The following is a 23089-nucleotide window of genomic DNA, read 5'->3' on the forward strand; positions in this document are numbered from 1 at the left end:
GACCTGGGGTTCTCTGTATCCATGGAAGAATGGCAGACATTATGGAGGGATATTCCTAAGATAACGCGCTCCCAACAGATCAGAGAATCATGGTATAAAGCAATGATACAGTGGCATTACACCCCATATAGGCTATATATAAAGTTAAACTAACTAGCACAGATAAATGTTGGAGGGATTGCAATGGCAAAGGTGACTGGTTATGTTTATGGTTGGACTGTCCCAAATTGGCTAATTACAGATGGGTGGAGGCAGGTGGAAGAGAGGTGAGGGGAAAGGGTGGGACTTAGGTGTGAGGACAGGGAGGGCTGACATTTTTTTCTGTTTATATAATTTGAAATGCCAATAAAAAAGAAAAAGAAAAATAAGGAAGTGAAGGCGGTCCAGCAAAAACCCACTGCAAAGACCAAAGAAGACCTTTGTGCCTTCTTCGGGTTAACTGGTTATTGTATGAGATGTATCCCAAATTATTCAAACCTGGTCGGTAAACGGATGGATAATATAAAGAATTCCCACCCCCAGAAATTGCACTGGCAACAAAAAGACCAAGCAAGCTTCGACAGACTTTAAAGCATACTTTGTCACAAAACGGTCTTCAAGATGTTAGACTTTAATAAAGAGTTAATCTTATAGACCGATGCATCAAAGCTGGGTTTGGTGTATTATGGAATGAGCACCCCATGTCACATACCAGAAAGCATTTTCCATGAGAGCAATCCTATGCTACAGTGGAACTGGAAGCCTTGGCGACTAAATGGGCTTTTACGCATCTGAGATATTATTTCACCAGAAAGAAATTCAGGCTGGTTATGGACCACTCACGGTACACTGGATGAGCATGAGAAAGGACACACCCCAGAGTAATGAGGTGGTTCTTGGATTTGCAACCTTTTTGTTTCAACATTGAACATCAAAAGGAGGAAGAACTGGGAAATGTCAACTTTTTAAGCTGTTTCCCTGTCAATGGAGATGGGGAATGCACAACCATATGGGGAAGAATATGTCACAAATTGATGGTATTCATCCCTTCTCCCCAGAGGAAAGCCTCCCACTTTGAGGCTAGGGAGATGAGCCTGCTCTGCAAGACCCTCCCTAGGTGTCTGGGCAAGTGGGACCTCCCTTGGAGAGACTCCTCTGGGGACAAGGACTCCATTCCTGTGAGGCACTCCCTAGACCCTCTGGCCTAGTGACATATATGGTACATTCAGATCTGAAGAACACTAGCACCCATAGGCTTGGCTGAGGGCAAAATTAAAATGTACCTTGAAGAACAAGGGAAATGATCTGTCTCTTTAAGAAAAGGCATACAAATAACTGAAATGACGAGACTGAACGAGGAGAGCATGCAGAGGAAAGGCGAAGCATTGAGAGAGATGAGAGTAAGCAGGGGAAGCCCCTGACAACATGACACCTCGGGAGGCGGAGTTGATGAGAGCCAGCAGAGCCGCACAGCCCGCGACTCTTGAAAAAGTTAAACGCCAGAGGGACACACTGGAGACCGAGTGTTTACTGGCCGAGAGAAACAGAGGAGAGGAGACTGCTAATCCCCGTGGTGGCGTGACCACAGCAGCTTTGTGGTGGGCCGTGTGGCCATCCAACAACGCAGAAACCACCCAGCTGGAGAGTCAAAGAGATGCCCTGCTTCCCATAGCCATAGCCGGTCACAACAAAGGTAAAGACTGAGGAGGCTCACCAGAAGCTTCAAGAAGGCAGAGAAACCAAACAGATGCCAATCCAAGGAGCGTTCCCCTGCAGATCCAGAGGTAACAGAGAACGGGAGTGCCGGGAGGCCACGGGACATCGTTAAAAAGTGGGAGAAACTCGTCCTAGTGGAATTGACTGGTTACTAAACCTAAATTAAGTGAAACTGTGGCACCGCAGTAAAGTGGGTAACAAATAAGCCTACAGGAGAAGGCATTAAGATTTGGGCCGAATTACCCTTAGAAGAGAGGAAAGGACGCCAGAGAGTGAGAGAGACAGAGTGGAACAAAGAAGAGAAAGTATTCCATGAACCTGAATGTGAACAGAATACAAGTGAGCCAGAGAAGGAAAAGGTTAATCTAGTAGAACACCCCAGGAGAGGGAGCGAATCAAGCCACAAGAAAGTATATCACATTTCAGGAAGTCTGGGTTACAAGAAAAAGGAAGTGCGACTATTCACAGGATCTCGTCACTTCTCCCCACAGGGGAGCCCTTCCCTGTGATGCTACGGAAGTGAGCCTGCTACACAACGTTCCCCCTAAGGGTGGCGGTAAGTGGGTCATCACATGGAGAGACTCACCCCTTTGAGGATAGGGACTCCCTTTCCGTGAAGGGACTCCATAACCCTCTATCATTTGAGACCCTTAGATCTTCATTACCTCAATAACTCTAACCTGAACATACAAATGTTTGCAATTCTAACACCTCTTCCCTCACCCCATTAGAAATCAACATGAAGAGTACCAACAGGTTGGAGTCCACTCATATTAGGAAGAATTATTAAGTAGTAATTATGATCACTCCTCCATTGGAGGTATACATCACTGGGAAGAGTTGGAACCATGGAGTCATGAAGAATACTTTATGGAGACTGAGGAAGGACAACAATCTTCCGCTGGGGAAGACCCAGCCATACAGTAGAATTATTGAAGAAAAGGACTTGCTGAAGGGGAAAACTCATGTCGAGCAGGTCTAGCCCAGGAAGTTCAAATCCGGGAGGAAGAAACCCATGGAAGCAGGCTGGTCCTCTGTCAAGAAGACGTGGCGAAGCAGAAGACATCCAGGAGCCGGCAGTAAGCCGACTCAAGTGAAGGACTGGAAGATCCAGGTGATGGCGTGACCACGTGGATGTGGACCATGCGGTTTGCAAACGACGCAGAGACCGCCGAGCAGAAGGCTGTGTGGAGCTGTTGAAAAGCACCGAGAGTCGGAGAGAGAAACGCTGGATGCATTCACCAACACAGAGGAAACCTGTGACCCCAGGAAGACCCGGTGACGCTAACCCGTCAAGACAAAGGTAACTGCAGTGGCGTGAGACCTGGTAAGGGACAGGTGCACAGAGAAAGCAATAGCAAAAGTTAAGACGGGAGTCATCTCCATCGCCTCAGTGATTGGGAAAACAATGAAGCAAGTTAAGACTTCGGGGGTCAGCTCCCTCGTCTCAGTAGCTGGAACAGCAGTAAAGGAAATCAAGACTACTACGGGAGACATTGCTCGCTTCCCAGTAGTAAAGTAACTAAAGTCAATAAAGAGACCAAGGGACTTGTACTAGTTCCAATAACAGGAAAGCGACACAAACTGACACCCAGTGGCAAAAAGAGCATGCTCCTCACATAGCACAACACAGAAAATTGAATCATTTAAGAGAGACTAGAAGATCCCCCCGTAAGGAACCACAGCGGTTGATTAAGAATATCACAATGAACTATACAAAGATATGTTACTAAGGCTGAGTAAGTATGTCCAAGAGAAGGGAGTCATTCTCCTGGAACCCTTTTTGTTTGCTGAACCTTTTACTTTAGTGGTAGGGTTAGTTAGTAGGTTAGTTTTTGGACAGAGGACGGACTACTTTGATTTGGACAAACTCATTGATGACGAGCACCATAGATATTATTTCTGTTAGGCAGGGAATCCCCCCTCGGTATAGGGACAGAAAAGCATTTTTTTTCTATAAGTTTAATAAAGTGTTCTTTAAAAACGCCACCCCTTTGTCCACCTCCTTCTGGCCTACCACAGAAGACATACAAGCCTGGGTCAAAGTATATGAAAGAGTGATCTAAAGGACTGCAGAAAAGCTACCAGAAAAGGGGAGAGAAAACACAAGAACATTGTAAAACAGTTATAGGAACTAATCCAGAAGGTGGCAAGAGACGATTTAACAATTTCATATTAAAAGAGAACTTTGAAATAATGTAGAGACCTTTGCGTCAGACAAACTAGGAGAGGGAGAGAAATTCTCTGAATTTAATTTAAAGTTAGTTAAAATAGTTGTAGGGTCTATTAGAACTAGCTTTAGACTGTGGACCATATTCCTTTGGGACTTCCAGATGACGGATGAGCACCTTTAGTTATTTACATAGGCAGAGATAACCCTCTAGCAATAGGGCTAGAAAGGCCTTATCCTTATTACTTAAATATCATTCAAAATGTCCATTAAGTCTCCACCTCCTTCTTTGACCCACCACAGTACATATTTCAAGACCAGACATGCTTGCCGGTATCACTTTTGCTCTGTAGTACTTGATCGATGGGGCTAGGGAAAATCTACCATATTTTCTACTGATGCATTTCATCTGTCACCCAAATTGTTCTGATTTTTTAGTCTTTTAGTCGAGGCTGATTTATGTAATTTGTTACTCAGGGGAGGTTGGGGGGAGTCTAGATAGTTAATGGCGTGAACATCTGACTTCTCATCTCCCAATCTCCAGCAAAAGCCCTTGTTCTTATTTGTTCTACTAAAACTCATGACTTTAGTATTATTTGAATTGTTAATTCATTATCAACAGTATTTAACTGAAACGTATGGATTAGACCCTGTAACCTATTTGGGTGTGATCAATAAGAATCACATCATCTGTGTAGGATGCCAGCAGATTTTGCACCCAGCTAACTGCGGGGAGACAAAAGGCTTCTTGATCCAAATATGCTACCATATTTGAGATATATAATTTAAACAAGCATGGTGCCAATACGTACCTTTGTCTAAGCCCCTTTGAAGTTGGAATTTCCTTAGATACAGTTCCCTGCAGGTACATTCTAACTCTAAGGTTAGTATCATTATGCAAATATATCAATATGTTTAACAGGTCATCTGGAAATCGCCTCTTTCTTAGCTTAAGCCATAGACGAGAGTGATTGACCGTGTTAAAAGCCTGACAAAGATCAATACAGGACACAAACCGGGGAACCACGCCCTTACTGCATGCTTTCTGTGAAAAATTATCAATGATAAAACCATTTAAGGAGGCAGCAACATATTTTCTAAATCCCATTTGGAATTTTGACAATCTGCCCGTTGTTCTAGCCCACTCAATATCTCAGAGGATTAAAGACGCAAATATCTTACCCTAAGCATCCAACAGGTTAACGGGAGATAATTAGCAGGGTTGGTTTTCATCTCCCTTTTCAAAAATGGGTATGATTTAAGATGTTTCCCAAGACTTTGTTGTAGTCTTAGATTTAATGATGTCCTTAAACAATAGTAATAGGATGGACGCCCATAGTTCTGGACTTACTTTAAAAACCCTGTTACTTGGACCATTTGGGCCAGGGGCTCAGGAATTCCATGACTTTTATATTAACACCAGTATATCGTCATGAATTTGGTTAATATCCCAGGTTCCCTTCACTGCTATAGTTTGATTTTTGTCCTATGGCGCTTTATACAGGGCAGCTAAATATCCTATCCAAACTCTCCTCAGAACTGGAATTCTATTGAATTTCCTTTTGTTTCTGGTTCTCAAAATGTATACATGACCAGAAGTTGGAGGAGTTCCCCCCCGAAAGTATAGGTTCCAACATAAGTTCTGCGTCTCCCTGTGATAGCATAAAATGACGACTCTTATCTAGTTTTTAGATTTCTGTTGTAATAACCGTATTCTCCGTTTAAAGTAATATTACACTGTTTTGTTAATTTAATATCCTTATGCAGGTCTCTTTTTCTTATTTGTACTTCTTTTTCATATACATGTGGACGTGTCATTAACTTTACAACATTCACAGGTAGATCATCTATTTTGTTCTGGATAAAAGTGGCAAAATTGATAGAGACATTTTCGCAATTATGAACCAATGATTCAGTCACAAATATAGTGTGAGGAGCCAGGAATGAGACACGGACACAGAGCTCAGATTTGACTATAAACCTTTATTCAAAATAAAAAGGGGTTGGGAAATGCCTAGCTGTCCCAACCTAAGAGCTATTTCCCTACCTCAACCAAAAACCCAGGGTCTATCCAGTGTCAAGATGTCCGAAAACAAAATGTCCTGTGTCTGAAATAATATCCTAGCCCTCACAATTTACAAGTAACTAATGTGAAAAGGATAATGTCTTTTGGCTTGAAAGTGCACAAATGTTCAAGAGCAAATGAAAAATGTAACTCCAACACAAAGGTTCAGTTCCAGGGGATGGCTCCCTTCCCCAGGATTCTTTATAGCCCAAGAGGAGAACTCCTTCTTGGCATCACAGTTCACTCCTGGGGAGCTGTCTCCCTTCCCCAGTTCTCTTTAAAACACTTATAAACTCCCAAGGGTATGAGTCTTCTTTAGGGGGGATTCTCTGATCAACAGAATAACTTGACTTTGTCTGGTATACTCTCCTGCTAGGGCTTTTCTCATGTGATTCACTTCACACACTTGCAAACTTAACTTTGCCTTATTTCTCACAATTACTTTGCTATTATTCCAAAGACATCGGGTCTCACATTCCCCTTCATTCACTTTGCTTGCTTTCATCTGTCCTTGTTAATGTTTCTGGAGCACCCCAGTGTCCCAGTTTCCCTTCTGTGATTTATAGGCTTTCTTTGGCATTCTCCAGCCCTTCCGCAGTAAACAGGTTGCAGAGTTCCAGGGCCCCGCTCGACTTTCACAGGCTTGTTGGCTTTGCTCAGCTGCTTCTACGTCTGTCGCAGCTCCAGTCTTGCTGTGGAGCCCTTGTCCATGTTCGGGCAGCTTCGGTACTGCTGCTCAGCTCTCGCGGCCGTCAGGGAGACTTCACTCTTCTTCCTGTCATGGCTCTGATAAGTTGAACAAGCAGCTACAGTCTTCCTTCCTTCACCATCCCACCCCCTGAACCGGACGGCTCTATGGTCTGTTTTGGGCTCGATTGTCCATCGGTCCGCACTGAGAGGACAAGGCTTTTCCAGGCAGCGTCTATGCTCTCCATGCTGGTTGGGATTTTTAACGGTCCCGGCACCTAGCAGAGTGTGATGTGCATCTTGGGCTCATTGATCTTCCTTACTCCGTTCAGTCTCTTCGTCCCAGTATTTCTATGCATATATGATTGACAGCAGTTCTTGATAGCGTATTCATGGAGTATTGAAAAATGACATTAGTAGGTCGTGGTCTGTAGAAAGGGTTTACCACAGGATGCCATTAAGGCATGAGGAATGGAGGGAACATCCCTATAAGGGAAAGGGGGATACCATGTCTCATCCAATGAGGTCAACTCATCCCCCTGTAACAGGTGCCCCCCCCCCCCATGTGATCCTCCGTCGCATAGCCGTCCCCAGGGTCAGGGACAGGTAGCGGCTGCCATCCCGACCACATGAGGAGACGCCACCCATTGGAAAGAAGTGACGACATCAAATTCATCACAGTAGTCTATCCATGAAAGGTTAGGGCCTTTGGTGCCAGATAGATTTGCTCGGCATGTCTCCCCTTCCATTGCCATTAAACATATGTAATACCCATTCAAACATACACTTTATTATTAGCATGACTTCTGTCCCCGTGATCACAGACTGCATTCTCCTTTAGCAGAGGGAAACAGGAAGAGTTAAAATCCCCTGCTATTAGTATAACCCAATGCAGCAACTCACATATATATCTTTCAAGAAGGGTCGTTAACTCTTGGACTATTTTTCAATCACGTAATGTGAAGGGTTCCAATATATATTAATAAGCAGTAAGTTTCTTTTGTAGAAGCCATCTGCTATTATGACCTTCCCTGCCAACAGGTCTTCAAATGTATCAGTTATTTTTTCTTAAATGTATGGTGTGCATTGTACTTTATGACTTTTAGCAAACCCTGTGAGGGACTGCCAGCTTTAATTTTGGTGGCCATTTGCTGAATTGTAACATAGCCATCTCACACTGTTGACGACATTGAACATACTTTGGATAAATAAAACTAGGATGGGTGCCAAGTTTAGCACAAAGCCTCCCGTTATATAGTAAGTCACCCCTCACATTCCAAGACAAAAATGACATTTTTTCCCAAACAAAGATAATTCCTTCCATCTATTCTTATTTGATTTTCCTTAAATTTCACTGACAACCAGGACCAGTCCCTCTCACCCTATGCAGGGTGGGTTTCCAGCTCTGAAAATGTAACCATGCGATTTAAGTGGGGTTCATCAATGCAAGATAACTTTAGGCCTGCTCCATAGTTTTGAATTGTCAAATTGCACCTTACTTTGTTACATCTGCGGTCCATTCATTTTTCCCGGACTATTGCAGTGGACGAAGTCATACCCCATTGATCTCAGGGTCACTGATTCCACTAATAACATTGCATAAACAGCCTTGGAGGGTTACCTTCATGGTGACTATGTCCATTCGACTTTGATGACAAAAAAAAAAGTCTACTAGGACTACATTCTTTGAAGATAGTCTCAAGCATTGTATTTCATTAAATAATGCACAGATGTTTAAACTATTCAAAACTAGGATAGCCAATTCGCAGGATCAATTCCAGATGAGTTATAAATAAAGTTAATTATTTTAACGTCTGTATGGCTATTGGTCATTTGTATGGGCTCTTTGGAGGTCAGGGCATCACTGTCGGTCTTTGCAAGCAGATTTAACGTGGAAGGTGGGTAAGTGTAAAGCACCCTGGTGTACAAGTTGGTTGTGTATCTCGCTGTATGGTCATAGAGACCATTTCCTGTCATTCTGTCGTTTCAACTTCTTAGGTCCCGACTCCAGGGCTATACATGATGTCCCATACCCTAAAGCATCCCCTCTGTTGAGGTTCCACGTTATAAGTTTGAACGTTTGTATCCATAACTTGTATCTGCTTTTTTGGATACACTGCGTATATATTTTGATGTTTTGCTGTTAGAATTAATAGCACTTGAGGTCCGAATTGTTAATTCCTGGTTTTCTTTTGGGCGGTTCACCATCTTTTCTTAACTTGGCAGACTGACCATGTTTTTTCCCCTTGGCAGAACTGATTCAGAGAGTCTACCAGGTCAATCACCCCTGTCTCATTTTGCACAGTTTTTAATGGGATTTCGGCTTCTCTCACTTTATCCATAATGAAAACTGTATTTGCAATTTCCTGTTACGAATCAAGAGAATATGTCCTAGGATCACTTCCCTTTAATTCATGATGTTCAACATACTGGGACGAGTATGTTAAAAGATCTATGTCCGAAAATGAGGAGAGCGAAACAGCTGATGCATAGAGAAAGTTGCAGATGTAAGCTGAGCGAGGTACTCGGCTGCCCGATGGCTGATGTGGAGAGCGAGGAACCCTGCAAGTTTCAATCTCACTTGCGGGAGCAATATGGGATGCCGAACTCACAGCAGTCCCGAATGCTGAAGAAGAAGCAGGGCAGGAACCCAAGAAGAGGTGTTGGCGAGACCATGGGAGCCAATCCGTGGTGGACAGCCAGTCCAAGGAACGTTGCAGACATCACTAGCAACAGGAGGTCTTACGGTATCCAGACGTGCGGTCGAGCACCAGGATCCCAAGAGACAAGTATAGAGAAACCAGAGCCAGATGGCGTCCACAACACCTAAAAAGACTGGATTGTGGGATATATTGACCCAACTCAGCTGTGCTTCCCCACATCACAAAGCTGCATTTCATAAGAAACAGCAAAATATCTGTGCTGGCTTCTGTGAGCTCCATAGCGTCAAAACTGCGTTTTGCAGCAAAAAAAAGATGGTTGCACCGTCTTGCCAAGCACACATTGGGCGGGATGGAACAAGGGGACACACTGAGGAGCGTGCCAGAGTGTTCGGACATCTACTAATGGAATACAGTGAAAAAGCAGCGTTGCTTTGCTGCCAGCCCAAAATCCCCAGTAAAAAGGAAACTTTTTCACCTTTAAAATAATGCTACTGACGCTATTTTCATCTGCTCTTCCTTAAACTACTGTTACTAACCAGACTCTGATTGGGCCGTGAGCCCTTGTTGAATGGGTCTAGCGACCCTCCTCGCGCCGGCCCCTGCATTTCCCGCAGGCAGCGGGCGCGAGGTAAGAAGCCCATCTGGGCCCTCCACGTTTCTTTCTGGGGGCAACTAGGCCCCCAGACCCTCTGCGCATCCCTCTCCCACCCCGCACCCCCTTCCTGGTTCCCGCTCCCCTCCCGCCTCCCAACCCGCCGAGCCCACTCTGATTGGTCCGTGAGCCCCTCAACTCTGGTCCTCCCAGGGCAGCCCCCTGCCCGGCAGGCCCCAGCGGCTAAGGGCCCCAAGGCCAAGGGCGGCTCCAACAGAGGCGGCTCCAGGAAGTGTCAGCAGGTGTCCGCAGGGGGCGCCAAGGAAGCCACCAGACACCGACAAAACTAAGTGCTGGCATGAGTGGAGGGTAGAGCAATTACTCTACTCCAGAAAGCTCCTGCCACTCTTAACTTACCTTTGAATGGTCTGCAGTATAATGTTAACCTGTACCTTAGCCCGAAAGAACCACACAGATTAGCCTGCGCCACTTCTAGGCAGAAATGTGATTGTTAGCATATGCCACACTTAGATTGAATCTCTAATAGCCTCTCTGTGAATAGTTGAATTTAGAAATGTGCCCAATAGCCTCTCTGTGAAAGTTGAACTTAGAATTGTGCCCAATAGCCTCTCTGTGAAAGTTGAACTTAGAATTGTGCCCAATAGCCTCTCTGTGAAAGTTGAATTTAGAAATGTGCCCAATAGCCTCTCTGTGAAAGTTGAACTTAGAAATGTGCCCAACTCTCTGTGAAAGTTGAACTTAGAATTGTGCCCAACAGCCTCTCTGTGATAAGCTGAATTTAGAAGTGTGCCCAATAGCCTCTCTGTGATAAGCTGAATTTAGAAGTGTGCCGAATAGCCTCTCTGTGATAAGCTGAATTTAGAAGTGTGCCCAATAGCCTCTCTGTGAAAAGCTGAGTTCAGAAGTACAATTAGAAAGTTGCATTAAGAAGTATGCCCAATAGCCTCTCTGTGATAAGCTGAATTTAGAAGTGTGCCCAATAGCCTCTCTGTGATGAGCTGAATTTAGAAGTGTGCCCAATAGCCTCTCTGTGATAAGCTGAATTTAGAAGTGTGCCCAATAGCCTCTCTGTGATAAGCTGAATTTAGAAGTGTGCCAAATAGCCTCTCTGTGATAAGCTGAATTTAGAAGTGTGCCCAATAGCCTCTCTGTGAAAATCTGAGTTCAGAAGTACAATTAGAAAGTTGCATTAAGAAGTATGCCCAATAGCCTCTCTGTGAAAAGCTGAGTTCAGAAGTACAATTAGAAAGTTGCATTAAGAAGTATGCCCAATAGCCTCTCTGTGAAAGTTGCATTTAGAAGTGTGCCCAATAGCCTCTCTGTGAAAAGCCGAGTTCAGAAGTACAATTAGAAAGTTGCATTAAGAAGTATGCCCAATAGCCTCTCTGTGAAAGTTGCATTTAGAAGTGTGCCCAATAGCCTCCCTGTGAAAAGCCGAGTTCAGAAGTACAATTAGAAAGTTGCATTAAGAAGTATGCCCAATTAGCCTCTCTGTGCAAGTTGAATTTAGAAGTGTACCCAATAGCCTCCCCGAGAATAGATGAATTTAGAAGAGTGCCCAATAGCCTCACTGTGGAAAGCTGAATTTAAAAGTGTGCCCAACAGCCTCCCGGTGAATAGTTGAATTTAGAAGTGTGCCCAATTAGCCTCTCTGTGCAAGTTGAATTTAGAAGTGTACCCAATAGCCTCCCTGTGAATAGATGAATTTAGAAGAGTGCCCAATAGCCTCACTGTGAATAGATGAATTTAGAAGAGTGCCCAATAGCCTCTCTGTGAAAGTTGAATTTAGAAATGTGCCCAATAGACTCTCTGTGAAAGTTGAACTTAGAAATGTGCCCAACAGCCTCTCTGTGAAAGTTGAACTTAGAATTGTGCCCAACAGCCTCTCTGTGATAAGCTGAATTTAGAATTGTGGCCAATAGCCTCTCTGTGATAAGCTGAATTTAGAAGTGTGCCCAATAGCCTCTCTGTGATAAGCTGAATTTAGAAGTGTGCCCAATAGCCTCTCTGTGCTGAGCTGAATTTAGAAGTGTGCCCAATAGCCTCTCTGTGATAAGCTGAATTTAGAAGTGTGCCCAATAGCCTCTCTGTGATAAGCTGAATTTAGAAGTGTGCCGAATAGCCTCTCTGTGATAAGCTGAATTTAGAAGTGTGCCCAATAGCCTCTCTGTGAAAAGCTGAGTTCAGAAGTACAATTAGATAGTTGCATTAAGAAGTATGCCCAATAGCCTCTCTGTGAAAAGCTGAGTTCAGAAGTACAATTAGAAAGTTGCATTAAGAAGTATGCCCAATAGCCTCTCTGTGATAAGCTGAATTTAGAAGTGTGCCCAATAGCCTCTCTGTGATGAGCTGAATTTAGAAGTGTGCCCAATAGCCTCTCTGTGATAAGCTGAATTTAGAAGTGTGCCCAATAGCCTCTCTGTGATAAGCTGAATTTAGAAGTGTGCCGAATAGCCTCTCTGTGATAAGCTGAATTTAGAAGTGTGCCCAATAGCCTCTCTGTGAAAAGCTGAGTTCAGAAGTACAATTAGAAAGTTGCATTAAGAAGTATGCCCAATAGCCTCTCTGTGAAAAGCTGAGTTCAGAAGTACAATTAGAAAGTTGCATTAAGAAGTATGCCCAATAGCCTCTCTGTGAAAGTTGCATTTAGAAGTGTGCCCAATAGCCTCTCTGTGAAAAGCCGAGTTCAGAAGTACAATTAGAAAGTTGCATTAAGAAGTATGCCCAATAGCCTCTCTGTGAAAGTTGCATTTAGAAGTGTGCCCAATAGCCTCCCTGTGAAAAGCCGAGTTCAGAAGTACAATTAGAAAGTTGCATTAAGAAGTATGCCCAATAGCCTCTCTGTGAAAGTTGCATTTAGAAGTGTGCCCAATAGCCTCCCTGTGAAAAGCCGAGTTCAGAAGTACAATTAGAAAGTTGCATTAAGAAGTATGCCCAATTAGCCTCTCTGTGCAAGTTGAATTTAGAAGTGTACCCAATAGCCTCCCCGAGAATAGATGAATTTAGAAGAGTGCCCAATAGCCTCACTGTGGAAAGCTGAATTTAAAAGTGTGCCCAATAGCCTCCCTGTGAATAGTTGAATTTAGAAGTGTGCCCAATTAGCCTCTCTGTGCAAGTTGAATTTAGAAGTGTACCCAATAGCCTCCCTGTGAATAGATGAATTTAGAAGAGTGCCCAATAGCCTCACTGTGAATAGATGAATTTAGAAGAGTGCCCAATAGCCTCACTGTGAAAGTTGAATTTAGAAGTGTACCCAATAGCCTATCTGTGAAAGTTGAATTTAGAAGAGTGCCCAATAGCCTCACTGTGGAAAGCTAAATTTAGAAGTGTGCCCAATAGCCTCTCTGTGAAAGTTGAATTCAGAAGTGTGTCCAATAACCTCTCTGAGAAAGTTGAATTTAGAAGTGTACCCAATAGCCTCCCTGTGAATAGATGAATTTAGAAGAGTGCCCAATAGCCTCATTGTGAAAGTTGAATTTAGAAGTGTACCCAATAGCCTATCTGTGAAAGTTGAATTTAGAAGAGTGCCCGATAGCCTCACTGTGGAAAGCTGAATTTAGAAGTGTGCCCGATAGCCTCTCTGTGAAAGTTGAATTTAGAAGTGTACTTCTTGGTGAAAATTGACTTTGAAGTGCATTTAGAAGCTGAATTCAGAAGTGTACCCAATAGCCTCTCTGTGAAAAGTTGAATTCAGAAGTACAATTAGATAGTTGCATTTAGAAGTGTGCCCAATAGCCTCTCTGTGAAAGTTGAATTTAGAAGTTTACTCAATAACCTCTCTGTGAATTTTAGAATCATGCCCAATAGCCTCTCTATGAATTAGAAGTCTCTGACAGGGCATGTAAACCATCACATCTCACCAACACGCTTACTCTCTCCTTACATCAATGCTGGTTACACACCCCCCAGCGAGGCGTTCTCCTCAGGCCTAATGCAGCCACATCCGATCTGGATATATCCTGCCAGAACGAACACATACTCCTGACCTCTCAACCACCACACCTACCGCTAGAAAGCAGCTATTACACGATACCGCACAAGCTGAACACATACCCGGTGCTCACACGCACCTTTTGACTCTATCTACTCTCTCTACTGATATGAACTTCGGTTCCCAAGAGCGTTCAACCTACCAGTGCCTTCAGACCATACCAATGGTATATAAGGCGCTATATAAATGCAAAATAACATAACATAACTAATAAGGCCCTGCCATGCCCAGTATATCCCATTGTGCTTCAGCAAAACCAAGCAGGATTTCTAATTGACAGGTCCTGTCAAACCAACTCTGTGAAAAATCAACCAAAGAACTTCACTTTTTACCGCATGGGGAAATGCGTTCATTTTCTTCACAAAGTATCAAAGATCAGTAGTTCAAAGGAACTCCAGCTATCTGGGCCATGTCAATTTCAATGCATCTGTGCTTCAAATCAAACTGGCATACAAGAAAATAACTATGTCTGCAAAACAGTGTGGGAATCTGATGGAGATGCAAAACTGAATTTAAAAAGAAATGCCAGCTTGCACCACACGGTAAACAATAAATGGGCTTTGCAAACTAAAAGGAGAAAAATACCCGTTTTAAAAGTACACCTGTTGAATGAAAGCATGCCATTACCTAGCCATGAGGAGCGGTTGGTTGCTGGTGAAAATACACACATGGGCTATTTTATTCCACAGGCTTGTTTTAATTCAGGACCAAATATAAGAAATTAAAGGTTTCAAACCGCCTGGGCTGGGGTTATTTCAGTTGGCAGAGCTAAGTCTTCCCCCAAAGAAAAGGAACCACCATAAACTCTCAGCAGATACTAACACCCCAGTGATAATTACTAGGTTGGACCGAATCTGGTCTGACCTGAACCCCCCAAACCCCTGACAATGGAACTCCCAGGACAAGGAAGTGTGAAGTGGGGAAGGGGCAATAAACCTTAAATCAAGCTGGGAAACCCCCACTTAGCTCTGGAGCAAATGACAGTTGGTGGCAGCTGAAGAGAAAAAAAAAATTGTCCAGTGACGGACAAAGGACTGCCATTTGTTTCCAAAGACTATTGATTAATAAAAATGTAAAGACTTATCAATGCAGCAAGACTTTGTAAAAAGTTCACAGTTTAAACCTGATTTTGTGGGATATAAAATTTGAGACATTGTAGAATTCACCGACACCTTGGGTACAGAAATGGCAAAGAATAGGGGATTTTAACAAAAGTATCCATGATCCCATTGCAAATTTTCATACTTACCTCCTTTATGATAGTCCACACACGTGTATAAAGTTAGACTTTTGGGCCGAATCTTTAATTCTCAAAATTACCAAAAAGTATTAGAAGGGCGAAACAATGTCTCACAGATTTCAAAGTTGGAGTGGAATGTTCTGCATAAAATATGTAACCTGTTTATGTAAGTTGCGAAGAGACTTCAACTGTATGAATGTACCATTTATGGCAAAATCGGATTTTAGCTAAAGTAACTGTGGGAGGTTTTTGAACATTGTAAAACTCACATCATAAATGTGCCAATCTGCCTTGAAATCCAACTAGTTGAGTAAGGCGGGGGCTAGCACCCCGGACCAATCCAGTCGGTTAGAGGTGTGCTTAGTTAAGCCTGCCCAGCCATATACTTTGATGATGTCACTATGCATTATAAACAGGAGTCCCTGACAAGACTCTAGACACTCTTCCCGATTTTCCTGTGCCGGCGTTCCTGTTCCATTCATCCTGCTGAGTCCAGATTCCAACTACAAGGCCTAAGCAATGACCCTTCCAGCAAGGCTTCAATTCTAAAATCCCAAATAACCAAAAGGGAGAAAGCTGTGGTATTCTTTGGGAAGTATCCCAATACCACTAATTGCTGCCCACTAACTGCATCCATCGGTACCTGTGTCATTGAACGACCAGAATTACCATCCGGTGACCTGAGCTTGCCCAGCTGTCTTTTGCCCAGATGTCCTTTGCCAGGCGCGCTGCCGTGTGGCGACCAGAACCTTTTGACAGTCCAAAAATCCCAAACTAAAAGTGGACTACAAGTATAATCCCTACCCCATACAAATCCATAGCCTATCTTGTCTTGCATTGGTCCTTATCCAACACTCTAAGCCCTCCTATCCTTATCCTGATAACTTGTTAAAACTGTCAGAATTATCAGTGCAACTCTGCCCTTGATTCTAGTGCTAGCGCCAGCTCTCTTCATTTTTGTCTGGTGTAAACTGTAAACCCTTAGTTATATTTCGAGTAATCCAACTAATTTCCATATATTTTATTGTTGGGGTTGAGCACTTATGTGGTAAGGTTGACCTCGCAAATCAACCTTGGTGCTTACTGTGTTCCTCTTCAACAATATAGTCTAGACAATTCATTTCAAGTAACATTTGCCTTTTTTTCAAAACTGAAGTCTTCATTTTGATTGCTTTGTTTTCCGAAAACTGAAACCCATTTCAACCTGAAAACCTCATTCAAAACTGCAGCTACCCCCATTCTTTCACTTCTGTAATATCCCTGTGATGTACCTCTGTTCCCCAGACTAAAAATCGTATCATGATTTGCAATACTTGAGTAAATTTACACGGAAATTGAAAGGAAATGCAACTTTTACACATGTCATTTGGCTGCAATCCGTTTTGAACTTTCCACTCGTTTTTCAAATTGTATGCTCTTGGTAATCCATTGTTTGTGATTGTTAGTATCTTTTCATTGTTGCTTTAGTGAGGAATTTTATTTGTTTCAAGGTTTCTAACACAAATTAATTATTTATTTGTCCATTTCCAAGTGTCATTTCATAACATTGCAAGGGGTATAAAATCAGGAAAGGTTGGATTTTGATTTTGTTTTCTGCCTCTTATTCCTGATTACCTGCTATTTCTTTATATCCACTCACTCCTAAATCAAAAAGTGCTCCTATTCCCTGTTTTGTATATGTTCCACTAGAAGGTTAAACCAAGTGCATTGCTTACATTCGCATTGTAATTATCACCCCATTGGTGATTGCTGCCCCATATTAAACATTTTATGATTTCTTTTGAATTTTAAAATAAATATTGTATTTCACCAACCAGCCTGGTTCATGGTCCATTGTGACCCAGGGTATTTGAAAAGGGGGTGTGATACGAGTTGTGTACCATCTCAAATTGAATCTGCATAAAATAAGGAGACGGGCATATCAATTGAGCGCTACAGCTTAGACTGAGACCAAGGTGTGTGTCGCCCGATTGAAATCCTTAACAGGATCCCTGAGAGAGAAACCCTCTGATAGCATCTTCCTCCAAGACCGAAGGTAGTTGGGAGCCCGGGAGGTACGGGAAGATTCAGAGCAATCATTATCTCGCCCAGCTAACTCGGCACAGTAGGGAATGCGATAGAGTTAACTTTGAAGCCAAATGACTACGAAAGTTGTGATCAAGTGACAATTATACCATACAGTTACCTGGGCGCAGTAAACAATATGAAACAGAATTAACTTTGAAAGTAACTAGATATGAAGACTGCAAATCCAGAGAATCATCATTTCACATACTTAACTCGGCACAGTGAAAAACAAAAAACAGAGTTAATAATATACCAAGCTTACAAATCAGGAGAAAAGCTGGATAAGAATCTAGACAAAAAGAGAATCAGAGTGAGGAAAATACCCTGCGAAAGGAGAAAATTAACTTTCTATCCTGTACAAGAGCAGTTTAATAGTAATGGCAAAGAGAAGTGGAACCGTTCTAACAGAGTTACAGCAAAATCATATTCCCTCAAAAGGGATTTAAAGTGCAGAAAGAAAGCTCAACTCCACACTACAGGAATTAAGGAGATTAATAGGAGGAGTCACGAGAGACTACCTGCAGATCATGTATTAAAGCCTAGTACAAGCAGTACTCTCAGGAATAAGGAGTCATTCTCCTGATCCAAGTTAGTTTACTCTTAGCTGAAGGGTCAGTTAGAGTGGTTTTGGACAGCAGACTTATTTTCTTTGGATAATCACTACTGACAAACTAGCACCGTAGTTAGTAAAGCAGGTAGGGATCCACCCATAGTAATAGGGAATTTTAGGCCTTCTATTTGTACTTAAATAAAATAACCTATATCATAAAAGTCTGTCCGTCTGACTTGCTACAGTCCTCTGTGGTAATCAACTGTGGCCATTCATCTTTCTGACTCACCCATAGAGCGAGGGTTTGCTTTGAGCGTAGAGATTTCCAGGTTTTCAAGGACCAATTTTATTTGTGAGATTTGATTTAATTGCTAATATTATCATATAAATTGAAGAACGGACGCAACACTACATTCAAAGTTGAGATAGTGTGGGGCGTCAACTTAATCATTTTGTCTGCATAATGTATGGTGTAGCTGGGGGATGTCAAGAGTTGAACCGGGAAGAATCTGTACTAATTGAGTTATTTGACAGCAGCTCAGTTAGCAACGAGAGGGTGGCCAGTGAAGATCTTGACCAATTTCTGCCATTTCCTTCAACAAGTTCTCTAGCTATGAGGTAACTCCTACCTTCTCTGACTTGAGATCTTGTTCGTCAGTTCATATTGTCCATTTGCAACATACTTCAGTAATTTATGCAATTCGACTCAATGAATATGTCACTCCTGGACTGGCAAGGTCTCATCTCTGCATTTGAGCTGGTGGGAGGAAAGAAATCTGTAATTTGTTTCCCCACTGTTGGTGTCAATGTTTGATTGGGGCGATTCATTTACGGTCTCCTGCTTTCAAATCCTATCTTAAGCGGGAGCATAGTAAAAGATGAATGAATGGCAAATGTGAGATATTGAGAGTCTCAGAACTTGTAGAAAAAGTGCAAAACATAAAGCAAGCACACACACACGAGTTGAAGCGGAAAGACAGCATTTCGATGCAGATCATTTCCATAAAAGAACAAACTACATGAAAGTGTATAGACAGTAGAGCTGGTCTTGTTGAATCATCCAATCAGAAAATACTGTCACATTTTCAAAATATCCACAATAAATACACAGAAGCAAAATTTACGAACTATGAATTTCAGCAGATTTTATTATTTTGTACATTTGTTGGTCATTTTTAAAAGTCATCAGGATTGTATTAGTTGGTGGAGTAGCTAGATTAATAATCAGGTATGAAAAAAATGTATCGGAAGCGCAAGATAATAAAGTATTTAGGGACATTTCCAAAAAGTGATACAAAGCAATAAGCCAACAATAAAAAACACGAAACCAACATTAGTGAGAAAGATGGAGGCAAATAGGGAAGAAATAAACAGAATTGTGCCCATAGTGGGCTGGAGTAATCCGGACCAATAAATAAGGCAAAACATTTTTGGTGCAAGCATATCCGGGCAAAAGGATATTTATCTTGATGTTATACAGCTGGGTGTGACAGGAACATAGAACCAAGACGGCTTGCTAGTAAAACGAGAGAGAGGAGTTAACAAAAGGTGCCTCTTGTGATACAAATCCCTAAGGCTGACAAAACAGACGTCAGAGATGAAGAAATCAAGACGTGGATGAAAAACAGTGGGATTAACAGGAAACAAATATTTTTCTTTCTAATCAATTGAGACAGAGATAAGTAATATTCCCATCAAACTGTCAACATCAGCGAGAAAGGGCAAAAAGACAGGCAGGCATGAAAATAATTGGAAAAAGTATATAAAAAAGAAAATATGTATTTATTACCTTCTTAAAACTTAATAGAAAATCTCAGTGAAAGCAAGAGAACTTGACAAAGCCTTGAGAAGCACCGGAGAACAGAGTAGTTGGAAAATATCTAAAACTCTTAACCTACAAGATCTATATTATAAAACATTAAGTGTTACTCACCAGAGTGACTAACTTACTCCTAGTCCTTAGTCCCCTTTCCTCCATACTGCATGGGCGTCCCTCGCTATGGATGGGAAAGGAACCTTTTTCACCAGAAAAATAACACTTTCTCTTTAAATTTAATCGCACGCCGGGGCATGGCCTCAAGAGCATGAACTCCTTTAACCCTGCCCAGCGGCGCCACACCTCAGTCCCCTTTGGTGCGTTGGTGGCTGTATTAGAATATTTAACAATCCTGCTCTAATTATGGGAGAAGGATGGTGGGACATATGAAGGAAAGTCAACTAAGGACTAGGAGTACGTTAGTCACTCCAGTGAGTAACACTTAATTACTCCTACGTCCCGTCCCCTTTCCTCCATACTGCATGGGCGATTACCACTTATTAGAAAGTCCTGGGGAGGAGAGTGATTGTGGACTCTATACAAACAGGTTACGCAGAACCGCCTGCCCGAAGGCAGCGTCATCCCGAGCACTGGTATCCAAACAGTAATGCATGCAGAATGCCGATGGGGTGGCCCATGTGGCTGCCCTGCTGATCACCTGCCATGGAACATGGTGTTGAAAAGCGACAGCTGCTGCCTTGGCTCCGATTGCGTGAGCGTGCAAGTCTCTTGGGACCTCATTGTGCTGTGCCCTGTACGCCGCGTGAATGGCCACAACCATCCATCTGGCTATAGTTGCCTTAGACGCTTGTTCGCCTGGTTTTGGTCCTCCAAAGGTGACGAATAAAGCATCTGATTTGCTGAAGGCTTTAGTCTTGGGCAGGTAGAGCTTTAAAGCTGGTCTTATGGTGAAGCAGTAGAGCATCTTTTCTGGAAACAAAGGACCACTCGCAGGACAGCCTGCTTCTTTTTCTGAATAGCATAGATTCTGGAATAAAAGGCCCACCACCTCCTGGGCCATTGGGACCTGCTTTACCGCCTCGCTCGCCACAAGAGAGCGGATCTCCGCTAGGAGTGATGGTGTACCGATTTGAGGAGGTGGGGAGGAAATGGGAGAGGTGGCTGGATGCCCTGTGAGATTACTGAGATAACCCAGGCGTCTGCGAACCATGCCTTCCAAGCATGACTGTGGAGAGCCAACCTGTCCCCAACTGGGGTGCTGTGGATCTGGAAAACCCAGTCATTGCTTCTTTGGTTCCGAGTTCGGGTCCAGGAGAGGGACTGAAGGAAACCTTTATGAGAAGACTTCTGTGTGTCCGCCTGTGCTGGCTGGGATGACCAGTCAGGCTGCCTGGCCCTTTGGCCATGGAAGCCCCGGAACCCGCCAAAGGACCGGCCCTTGTTCAACCAAGACTGGCCCTGCCCAAAGTTTTCTGCTTCTGGATTGGTAATAATTGCCAAAGATTTGACTGTCTGGCAGCTCCTTTTCTTTTTCTCCAGGTCCTCGTCTGTGGTGGAGTGTAACAAATCGTCTCCCTCGAAGGGCAGATCTAGGATTCTCTCCTGGATGTCGGAGTTGAACCTGGTTGCCTTCAGTAAGGCTGTCCTCATGTGTGTGGCCACACAGACTGCTCTACTTGCCATATCAATATGGGCAAAGGTAGCCTCCATGATGTCTTGCGCCACCAACTTGGCCTCTGCCAGTCCAGCCTTGAAGGATGCTTGCTTGTGGGTAGGGAGGTCCAGGAGGAAGTCGTCAATCTCTCGCCACAGCCTTTGGTTTTCCGCAGCTAATATGGTATTGGTGTTGGCCTGTGTGAGATGGAGACACATGTTGGAATAAACATTTTTACCGTAGGCCTCCAGGACCTTGTCCTCTTTGCCTAGGAGTGCAGAAGTGGCCATACTTGCTGGTGATGTATGCAGTTTGATGTACATAGACGCTGCCACGATGACAGATGACAGTGACCGAAGGTGAACAGATAAGAGCACAGAGTCTCCTTCTACTTGCTTGAACTTTGCATCCAGTCTTTTATTTGTCGGCTGTGTAGAGTGCGGTTTTAACCACCCTTTCCTAGCCATGGCCTCCACATCTTTTTGCAGTGCAATTCTGGATCTGGACTCTGCCCTGATATTGAGGACCTGTGCCAAGACCTCCCCTCCACCCCGCCATAGCTGGCTGTGGGATGCTGAAGTACTCCGCCAGGCCCAAGATCCTGTCATTGAATGCCCTAGCTGACAACGGTGTGTCCTGCTCCTCATCATTGGTGTCCTGCTCATCTTCTGTGTCTATGGGGGCCATTGGGTCAACCGGCGTAAATTAATGTGTTGCTGGCTGTGAGGGTACTGCAGGAGGAGGCAGGGCTGCTTCTACCAGAGCCACCGCTGTCGCAGAGGTGCGGCTTGCACCGGCACCAGTTGCTGAGGAAGCATGGGTGGTACAATGTCCTGTACGACGCTCCTGAGTATGTTATCCATCTGCGGGGACTGCATAAGCTTTAGCAACTCGAAGAAATGCTTCTTGCATGTTAGCTGGGAGAGCTCCTGGACAGGGGCCTGCTGCAGGGACATGAACTGCTGCCTACCCACGTTATGCGAGAACGACGCTTCCATGTAGCGTGCTTGTCCCACAATGGTTGGGTAGGTTGTGCACCAAGTGACCTGAGGCACAGGCACCATGCTGATCTGGAAGTGGCCTTGCAGGTTCTCCTGATGGGCAGGCCTCTGGCACGATAGTCAAGGTTCCCACCTTTGAGGTTTGTCGGATTGGTGGGACTCTGGCATTGGCGCCATCTTGTCCCCGTGCGCCACCATTTTGCCTGCGCCTTCTGCACCTGAATCCTTACATGACGTGGGCTTGGGTTCGGCCTGTTTGCTAGTATGCATAGGCTCTGTCCCACCCTGCACCTCAGGCATGTGCCTGGTAGGCCGTTAGCCCACGGCCATGACGCTGGTAGTGCTGTCTGTGCTGTGTTAGGCGCCACCCTCCGGCCTGGTAATAGGGCAGAGCCCCTCAGGATGAGTCCCGGTGTGGGAGCCCCTTCGCTCTTTGACGGCGGGAGGATATGTGGATCTCACGCCCAAGTGGCTGGTAGCGGGTGCAGCCTCAGTACCCTTGTTGTCGGTGACAGGGCCCGACTGGCTGTTCCTATTGGCAGGCTTCCCTGGGAAGGGGTCACCCTTACGGGGTGCTTTGTTGAACAGAATGCTTGCCTTCTTGGTCTTCATCTGCATGTATTCTCTTAAAGGTGCTCAGCGGCGACCTAGAAAACAGCTCCCTCCACCAAGCCAGCCGGTTCTTCAGGGACTGGGGAGTGAGTGTTGCATGCCGGGCAGCCTTCCCATCTGTGATCCTCTCCTAGGCACCAGAGGCAGAGGCGGGCGTGCAGGGTCCGGCATGGGGAACGACCCGTCACATAACAGGCACCTATTAAAGGCCGCCGCAGACAACATGCACTGAGGACAGGCTAGGGCACAGAAGGCGTGTATCCCTGGAAGTATTTGTATCTGGATAAATATAAAGCAGACTAAG

The 23089-nt window shown here is 44.0% G+C and overlaps 1 protein-coding gene across 13 annotated transcripts in view; it reads right to left on the bottom strand.

Moving 5' to 3' along the window:
* Positions 1 to 23089, bottom strand: part of NCOA2 (nuclear receptor coactivator 2) — a 2606235-nt gene that overhangs the window by 2121116 nt on the left and 462030 nt on the right. The gene's annotated exons all lie outside the window — the stretch shown is intronic.

Source organism: Ambystoma mexicanum, chromosome 5q, assembly GCF_040938575.1.
Source record: "Ambystoma mexicanum isolate Mex_15411 chromosome 5q, UKY_AmexF1_1, whole genome shotgun sequence".
NCBI classification, from domain to species: Eukaryota; Metazoa; Chordata; class Amphibia; order Caudata; family Ambystomatidae; genus Ambystoma; species Ambystoma mexicanum.